This window comes from Clytia hemisphaerica, unplaced genomic scaffold (assembly GCF_902728285.1).
Source record: "Clytia hemisphaerica strain Z4C2 unplaced genomic scaffold, Clytia hemisphaerica genome assembly, whole genome shotgun sequence".
In the NCBI taxonomy this organism is placed as follows: domain Eukaryota; kingdom Metazoa; phylum Cnidaria; class Hydrozoa; order Leptothecata; family Clytiidae; genus Clytia; species Clytia hemisphaerica.
Genome location: NW_027103721.1, coordinates 1,574,481 through 1,584,839, shown reverse-complemented (window position 1 = coordinate 1,584,839; position 10,359 = coordinate 1,574,481).

The window sequence follows — 10,359 nt, the reverse complement described above, 5'->3', positions numbered from 1 at the left end:
TGTATCGTGAAGGACCCGGGGGGTGGGGGTAGTCAAGGTAATTCTAAAAGCCAATTTTTCGCCGCACATGCGGTCTGCTGGTAAACCCACCCCCCCCCCCCATGATGAAAGGTTATACAAATGACAATAATCAAACCACTTAAAAATATATAAAAAAAGAAAAATGACACTCAATCTAACAACAATACTCAGTTAGTAACTGATTTTCTTCAAAGTTCATTTTTGAATAAAAGGAGCGCCAGAAGCGAAGAAGGGACATGTCAATTACTGGAATCTAACCAATCAGCAATTTCATGGAACAAATGAAGCAACGTCCTCTGTCTAATGGTCTAACAAATTGAAGATTTTTCATCTGACCAATTGAAAGTTATTACTAGGAATGCAATCGGTCCTGGTTACCCATGATTCATTTTACGGTAAAATGGCCTATTAGAAATGCATTATAAAATGAGAAAGTATGGTCAACACTTCATTCATTAGCTCTATTGTCGCGTTGTCGTGGTCCTATATAACTTATAATATATTTATAACATTTATAACAAGCATATTCTACCCATTTACTCTTTGCTTCTACCAATGTTTCTGAAGTATTAATATTAATGATTTATAGCCATATTTACCACCGGTCAAATTTTCAGTGATAGCCGAAATAGAGACATTTCTCTTCTCTATTCAGTTAGAGCTTTAAAAGGATCTTGAAAACCTAGATTTTATACAACCTACTTTAATGAGATAAATTTTCGCGGGGATTAAATTTCGCGGATTTCGCTAGCATCAGAAGAAGCGCTAATAATGCGTATTTCAACAACCACTATGCTTAATTTGGCAATAAAAAGACACAAAATCATGAAAATATTGTCTTCTAAGAATGTCATCCGCAAAATTCAGTCCCCGCGAAATCTTAAAATTTCGCGGATGGTCCCAATTATACTAATTTTAATCCCCGCGAAAATTTATCCCATTAAAGTATATCTTATATATTTAACCTTAAACGCATTGTAACCAATAATAAACAATACGACAATAATGATTTATTTCAATTTTTTTTAACACCACGACTGAGGACTGCGAAAGTTTCATCGTTTCCACAGCCCCCTCCTCCATAAACTTTTAGGACATAACTCTTACTAAGGCTTTTATGTTTTGTATTTAACCCCTTTTATCAGTGATTTGGTCGAGAATATTTTAGCTTGTCGGAGTAAAATGAATGCCAATGGGAATTGAAAATTTTAAAGGTTTGTAGATTAGAATTTTATATTTTAGAGAGCTTAAAAATCTAGTGGGGATTTTGAAATTTTTATTGATATTCTCAGTGGAGATAAAACTCCAATGCGCAAGAATTTCAGGGTATTTTATTCAGCGTAGAAGAATTTTTAATATTTTTTACCAATGGACTAGGGCACAGGGTCTGGTTGAGACAGGGGTGTTTAATATTAATTTTTCCAACCCTCGTTTCCTCTTCTATCTCGTATATTCCCGATGAATCTTGTTTCATCATCAAAATTAAGCTTTTCAATTCTCACCTTATCTTTAGATAAATAGTTAAAAAATGAAAAACCTCCGTACTTTAGATAGATATGATTTTGAGATATTTTCGGGAAATCTCAGCAAGTTCAAGCATTGTGTCATTCTCACAGGCAAAGATTTTTCGAGGTGAGTTTCTTTAGTAAATATTGGTTCTTGTAATTTTTGCATTATTCAAATCAGCGATTGTCATAATTTTCATTATATTCTTTTGTCAAATGCGACATCTTGCCTTGATTTTTCACTTTTCATTTTCCAAGTATCTCCTATGAATGGTCTCGATGATCTATAATTTCGCCCGCCCCTACTAATAGTGTAGACAGCTATTCAAAGGTAGCCTTCGGGTCGCTTTGACTGCGGTGGCAAGACTAAATTTTATCATATTTTTGTATCCTTCATGTTTATTATCTTAGGATATGAGATACTCTTTGGATGGACTAAGACGATCGAGTGTCCGAGTTTTTAAGCATGGAGCACGTGACTTGCAAGAAAGGTAAACATATTTTCTTTAAAAAGACTCTTCTCTAATTACAATCGTTTCTAGATACATTCAACTCTCTCTAATTGGAACCTCTACTTTTGGAATCTTTCTCTAATTCGAAGAAAATGCCTGGTCCCTTGAGGATCAAATTAGAGGGAGTCGACTGTACGAACGTGGTATCTTTTGATATTTGTTGGCGTCACGTGACTTTCTTGGTCGGAAATTCTTCACTCTTTTCTATACAAAGCAAGGATATCCGCCCTTCTGGCTCTACAACAACGGAACTCCCAAAGTCGTTGTTGTTTACTTATCACGCGGGCACATTATTTTATGGTGCACGCGGAAATTTCCTCAATTACATTCATTAATGCCCTCGTTCTTAAAAGATGTTCAAATGAAATACGCTATGGTTTATTATCATTGATTACATAGCTAATGAGGTTCCTTTTTTACAAACAAGAGAAAATTAGATTTTTGAATTTCCATGTTGTTAATGATACACTCATTAAAAGTGCATGTTAATTCAATTTTTATCATCTCAGCATGTTATTTGTTTATGTGAAATTGAAGGAAAATAATTATATACAGGTTCTAGAATCTTTAAAACATTGATGTAAGCATAACGTCATTAATTAGCTTAAAAACGTTTTTAAAAAGCTGATAGCGTTTTTATTCAGTTCTTTAGAATGGAACTTTGGCACGTTAGACATGGGACTTTCCTAATTTAATTTTAGCTTTACAGCAATAGGTTGATGACATGTAAGGCTGATGACAATTTTTTTTACGTCAAGTTTAGAGAGAGATGAGAAGTATTGATAAGAATGGATTTAATCAGAGTGGACTTGTTGCGGTCTTAGGTAAATGATGGTTTGATTTGTTCTTGTGGTTTATGAAAAATAGTCAATTGGTTTCTGTTAGACGATGTTATCGTCCGTTACAGTGATATTAAAGGCGGGAAAATATGGCGGTGTGACGTTACGTGGTATACGTGAAAACATCAACGGGTGAAACGAATGGCAAACTCTACCGACTGTAAACTCTTTTCGGCAAAAAAAACTGTTTGCGTTGGGCTAATTTCTTAGATAGTGATTTGTCTTACACTATATCATAGTCTAGTTTTCTGTTTGTTTTTCTCCTAAAAGGGACTGGATGGTATGCCCGGGGGGGTACTACCCTTGTCGACCGACGGGGGTGCTCCGCTGAGGTTCGAAAAATAGACCCTGCGTGGGACTCGAAATTTGCGAAAAAAGTGACCCTGAATGGGACTGAAATTCCAAAATTTTCTACTTTTTCCCCAAATTTTCCAAAAATAGGCACCCTACGAGGGACTGATTTTTCTATTTTGGTGTTTTTGCGACCCTACCTGGGACTCGTGGAGGTTAAAAAAGGTACCCTGACCAGCGGAGCATCCCCGTAACCCATCTTGCCCTAGTACCCCCCCCCCCCCCCCCCGGGATGGTATGGGTTTGCTGCGTTCTCAAGCCAAGCCAAAAAAAATGAGACGTTTGTCATATTACACCAGGCCACTTATCAGCGCCATCCAGGCTTTCAAGAAAGTTATAAAGTATAGCCCTGGGCTATGTGGTTTTTTAGGTACGAGATTGAATGCAATTTCTGAGAATCCTTCTCCCGCAAGGCCTCATGCTGTTTTTTCACGACACAATATGAGTTAGAGGGTTTTAGTAGTAGCATTAGGAACATTTTCTGGACCATCCTAGTTTGAACTCTTTGAAACTTTTCAGTTGAATTGAAAGCTTTTTTTTAACAACGCGCATGAAAACGAATTACACGTTGTTTTTTTATAAGAACCTCCAAAATTTTTGAAGCTTTCAGATGTCAGACCTAAAAATGTTCTTAACATGTTCTTATTTTTACCATTTTCTGAGTATTTTTTGTCCATTTTCCTAAGAAATTGTGTGTTTTAGATTCCGCGAAGCCTTAAAATGTCCTTAACTTGTTCTTAATTGGTCATTGAAGCCTTATGTTCTTACATAGTTTGTTCTTATAAAAAAACGTGTATAAGTTTTTTTAATAAATTCCGGATAAGTTTCAAAATTAACTTTTTCATCTTTTTGCACTGTGGGATTAATTTTTTATGTCGCTTTTTGTAGCAAGTCGGTAAATCTGTCAGTTAGACAGCGTTTTTAAGCTGTTTTCATTTCCGCCAATACAAAAGCTAGCTATCCAAAGTATTTTGTACTGCTTTCGGATTAGGAAATCTTTTTTAAACTTTAAAACTGTAATATATCCTTCTTATTTTTGTTTTGTTTCCCGGTTTTGAAATTTGTGATGTTGGTTAGTTCAGCTTATGTATAGCATTACAGCTTTTGAGATTTTATAGAAAAAGGTAATCTGTAGGCGATGCTATCGTCAGCTGATAAGAGATCTTAAAAGCGGGGAATGTGAGTTTTTAACAGCCATATGATATGGTGGTTTACGGATAAAAAGCGGTAGTAGAGTTTGGCTCAAGGTTTCGTTGATACTATATATACATTTTACTGCATGGTATTCGGTATTTAGGGAAAGGGATGCTGCATTTCGGTGTTAAAGCCGTTTTTCTTTCATTGCTAGAACCTAAGTTCTTTAAGACATTGATTGATGCTTATAAGCATGAAATTATGTTCATACACCTCCTCGTGGTTAATCATTTCAATATCTCCCGTAAATATTATTTTTTATGACAAAGAAAGGAGGCGCGCCTCTATGGCTTAGGAAGAAGAAGAAACAACAGACTTTTTCAAAATTTGTGATCGCGCGGCAAGGGAAGAGGGAGAAAAAAGTTGTTCTTTGTTTTGTTTAAAAATGCTGTGTAATCAGGAGATATTTCAAATGGTGTCCTTTAAATCAAGACATTGTAGCATTGCCATTTAAAATCAAATACAAACTGGGACGCCTCAGCTCAAATTACAGTGGCTCTCAGGTGAACAGCTTTTCTCCTACATCCTAATATGGTAAACTTTCATATGGTCCAAACTATCTATTTTAAAGTACTCAGTATCAGCATATCTCGCAACTATTTTATTTTATAAGAACAAAAATGAATCTAAAAAACGTCGACAAATAAGAATAAGACTGAGTCAGGAATTACTGAATTTTAAGCAAATAAAGGGTTCACTTTAGTAAAAATTAGGTACAAAGAGCTTAAAATTCATCAATTTTTGCTCTTATGATAAGAACAGGATAGGAACAATTTGAGACTTTACGAAGTGTTTAAAAAAAAGAAGAATAGGCAAGCCTCAACAGAAATTTACAGGTTCTTATAAAAACATAAGATTCTGTCTTATCAATGAAATACCACACGGTGTAATAATGTTTAAAATACATTGAATAAAAATCTGTTCTGTTTTGTGTGCATACATTCTCTAATACTAATCGATTTTCCATATGGCGCTGGGATTAATAAAAATCGTTTTTTATGTCATACTTTTTTTGCAGATTGGGTAATTTATTATGAAGTATTTTTGATAGAGAAAGCACTTTTGGAGGAGTTTTTTGGATTTTTAAGCCGGCCGCTCAAATAAGTAGACAGGTCTAAATTATCAAACAGACATTGTAATTTAACCCATAGCAAAAATTAAATGGTTCAAATGATTAAGAATTCAGAGAACGGAAACCTTACCCAAACTATCTAGAACGCAAATATCGCTTTAACCATTTCATTTTTGTTATGGGATAAATTACATTACCTGTTTGATCATTTAGACCTGTCTGCTTATTTGAAGATCAGCATAGTGTGTCCACTCTGCAGGGGGGGGGGGTTGGATTTTTGGGTCCAAAACAGCCAGGTGGGAGTCTGAAATTTTGGACTTTCAGGTGGGGGAAATAGGTTGAGGTGGGACTAGAAATCTTTAGGTGGGACTCTTATGGAAATCTTGAAAGAAAAATTATTTTAAATTTTAGATTTTTACATATTTGTCTTTGAATCCTGTAATCTGTTTTTCATTGAAAATTCCCCTAACTTTTTATTGGAATTTTCATTCCAAACTGCCCGAAGTGCCAACTGTTTGCCAATCAAATATGCAAAAAAGTTGGCCTTCATAAGGCAAAAATTATGCTTTAAACGAGTCATTCGAAAGTTCGAAAGAGTCTGCAAAGCCAATTAAAATCATTCTATTCTTCATGTACGTTAGTTCCCTATTTTAGGTGGGACTTGGAAAGTCAACTATCAGGTGGGAGTTTCTCAAGTGCTGGGACCTGAAATTTTAGGTGGGACCTTGACCCCCCCCCCTGCACACTATGATCAGCTACATAGCTCACTGTTGATCTATGAAGGATTTGTAGCTGGCCGTTCGGCGTTTCTGTTTGGAAATCTATTTTTTCTCGTCTTAGAAGGTTTGTTTTCTTTAGCGTCAAGACATTAATGATAATGACATGATAGAATTCTTAAGTCAATATTTAATGGCTCTGCTAGCAAAGTTACATTGCTCAAGTTTCTCTATATATATAGCTTTTTTGCCGAATTAAGAATTTAGAATTTTTGTCTGAAATGCAGACCACTATAGATGTACTTCCTATTTAAGAAACCTTTTTCGCTGGAAGATAAGAAGTTTCTGTTAAAAATTGGCTTGATAAATCTTTCAAAGATCTTTTTGTAGGTGTATGTTTAAATTCATTTTACGGATTCTAGATGTCCTAGATTATAGTGACGCGAAACATGACCTCGTTTAGTAGTAAAGGTTTTTTAATCCTAAAGTCAATAGTATGAATCTGTTAGAGTAAATGTGAAAATCAATTCTGCTTAGCGCGTTCCTTTTGAATATTGATCTTTTTATGTCTTCAAGAGGTTGACAGTTAAAGTTTTAGTCTTAACGCCGTTTTATTTTTCTGTTGTACTGTTTAGTGCCGTTGAGGAGTTAGGATGGGCTTGATCGACAACATGGTTTTCAAGAGCTTTTCTTTCAAGAATCAGTAATTTCACTTTCACTTTATCTACAGTTGACTCTCTCTAATTCGATCACCAAGGGACTAAGAACTTTTTATGAACTAGAAAAAGATTCGAAATGTGGAGAGTATTTTATTATTTTAGTTCGAATGAAAGAAAGATTAAAATTATAAAGGTTAGAGTTACTTAGGGTGTTGACTGTAACTGTATCAATCATATCAATGAATCGAAAGATTCTCTAATAATGTGTCGAGTTTCTCTAATTCAAGAGTCTCAATCTGCTCACAGTTTTTGAATTTTTTCATTCTGGTTTTCAGCAATAAATTAAAAACAAAGAAAGCCGTCAAGATGACCTTCACAAGGCATCACATTCGAAAGCAGACGTCACTAAAGGAAGTGAGAGTGACCTCTTATGAAGTTCTCAGTGATGGTCATTCGGTACCAGTCTACGAACCAGTCGAGAAAAGCAAAAGATTACGGCAACGGAAATATAATGAAGCCATCAAAAAATACGCAACCAATTTACATAAACTCCTTAGTAACGGATATCGCGTCGTTTGTATCGAAGGCTATAAGTTATCCCCTCAACCCACGGAAGAAGAAAAACTTCTCAGATATACACATCGGGTCTTAGTTCTAAAAAACGGAGATAAAACAATTGAATGTATAGTACCGATTCAGAACAGATCTTCGAATACATATCTAGGACACGTTACTACTAAGCACTCAACTCTGTCCGACGAAAATGGATTAGCCGAAGCTATTGTCAGTTTCCAAGGCGACCAGCAAGCATTTTCTGCCAAATTAGATTTGACGTATATTGATTTTTATTCACTTGAAATGCAACAAATTTGCCAAGAAATACAGTTAAATTTCAAGGAGAATTTGAAATTCGATATAATGTTGAGTCGAGGGATACTATGTATCGTGTGGCGTTTTCAGAACTTGTGTTTATGTTGGGACTTTAACAAACAGGGTGTTGACGCCCATTTGATGGAAGATAACGCCCAACACAGCCCTATACTTGAAGATAATAATAATTCTACCGAAAAAACACTAGCCCATTTTTCAGGCTTAACGCTAGATGACTCTAAAAAGCAACTGGCACCTACTGAAATGATATATTTTACAACGGACGAAAAACGGGCTAAAAACATTCGCCAGATTGAAGACGGTACTAGCCCTACAATACAGGCTGCACCAAGACTTATGCAATTTACAACCGATGAGGAATTAACGGATGCTCTGTATTTAACGTTAGAAAACGATCATTTGAAAGTCGTTTCTCGGGACGAAGATTTTTACGACTCCGTGTTTTCATCCGACGACGCCTCGTTACGTATGACGTCATATTATTCATGTAAGACGGGGGTACGGTTCAATTCTAAAAACGTTATTGCTCAGATGATCCGACAAAGCAATCTATCTCACGTCTCTGATACAGTGTTTTTGGATATACCCTCAAACCCCAAATGGATGGTCTTAGAATGGATGCTACCTGATATCACCTTAAGCTCTATTTACATTTACCGGCAACAAGAGGATGGGGCTTTAGTCAATGATGGTGTTATTAATTTCCAAACAGATTTTTCGGAATACAAAACATATTTCGGTGCGTTAAATAAACTTCAATCAAAAGTTGTAATCACTAGAGCTCCATGGCGAGCCTTCATTTGGGTCTCCTTAAATCACGTTATAATCGTTGATCTACAAACTTATGAGATTGTTGGTATCCTACATGCTGATTTATCTCCATATAAAGACATATCGAGTCGCTACATTCACGAATTTCAACTTTCGGTTTCAAGGACATCTCATCGAGTCGTACTATTTGTCAGATGTAATAAAGAACTTGTCCATTACTGCAGATTCAACTTGTTGCCACTTCAGACGTTAAAACAATTATCCATGAGACAGGTTGTAGATACATACGCTCCCATAGAAATTTCGGATATGGAAGATGTTGAAATGACTTTGAAACAGGAAATAAAAGACGCTTATTAAAGTTGATTTTTTTCAACGTTTTTTTATAAGAACATCCAAAAATTTTCGAAGCCTTCAGATGTTCTTTTAAAACTTTTTGACTTTTAAGCCTAAAAATGTTCTTAACATGTTCTTATTTTCACCGTTGAGTATTTTTGTCCATTTTTTTTTAGAGATCGGGTGTTTTAGAGTCCGCAAAGCCTTTAAATATTAAGAATGCTCTTTTTCTTGCTACCATGTTGCACTCTTCATTGTTTTCCTAGTCAAAAGGTTGTCTGGCACCCATTTCATCCGACATGGCATGCCAAAGCTCTGAAGGTCTGAAGAATTTTCAACATTAGGAAGATTTAGATTACGAAATTTCGCAGGACCGCCTCAAAGGCTTTTGCAGCGGTAGGCCTGAACGTCTTCGGAAATAGGCGAGTCCAACCGAAATATTTTCAGGTTTACGAATTCGACTAGGGATGCGGCACATCAAAGGCCGACTATCATTCATCTCCGATTCATCTTCATCTTCCTTCAGAACTTTAGCGTTAGATGGCTATTCTGACATCGGAATATTAGATAAGTCAAAAAACTAACCTTGTTTTATACTACTCTTGTACTACTCTTTTCGATTGTAGCCGCCAATTGCCGCACGAGCATATTTTTCATCCGATTTCAGTCTTTTTTTCGCACCTATAGACGATAGAAAAAGGTGTCAAAAAGATCGAGTTTAGGGGGATAATTAAATAATAATGTGGCACGCACCTAACCGCGCGACTCCGCTCAAAAAGGTGTATTCTCCTAATTCGCTCTGAACGCTTTGTAGACTTTTTAGTATATTAACAAATCATTCATTCTACCACGCTGTGCTGTAAATATTTCCGAATTTTTTTTATTTTCATGTTATATTTTAATATGTCACGTTTTTTATTATTTTCAATAGAAAGAATAATAACGAGAAGAAAAACTATAATTGAACTATAAATTATCGGCAGCTGTAATAACTTTTGCCTTTATGCAGCTGAAAATTTTATTCCAGTTAATTATTTTTTCCACTTTACGTCCTTGCCGCGCGGTTTTTCACAACTTTACAAAGAGCTATCAGAACTATCAACGTACGCGTATCTAAAATGTTGTTTTCCCTAAAAATCACACAACGTGTCTTATATAAATTCATAATTTTGAGGATCGTTGGACACAGACATCGTTTTTTCTCATTTTGAAACATTTTTTGTGGCTACTAAAAGAAATCAAATGAAAATGATGTCGCTCAAAGGTATATTTCTTCGTTATTTTTTCATGAGAGAGATATCCTGTTCTTACAGGCCCACTGGGACAAATTGGTCAAATTATCGGTGGAAAATTATCCTCCAATTCTTGTCCCTACTGAAAATAATCAAATTAAACCAATCCTCACTGCAAATTATTATGCTATTTTTCCCATCCCCATTGAATATTCTGACTTAAAAACAAAAGAATTGAAATCCCCAGCTATAAAGAATAT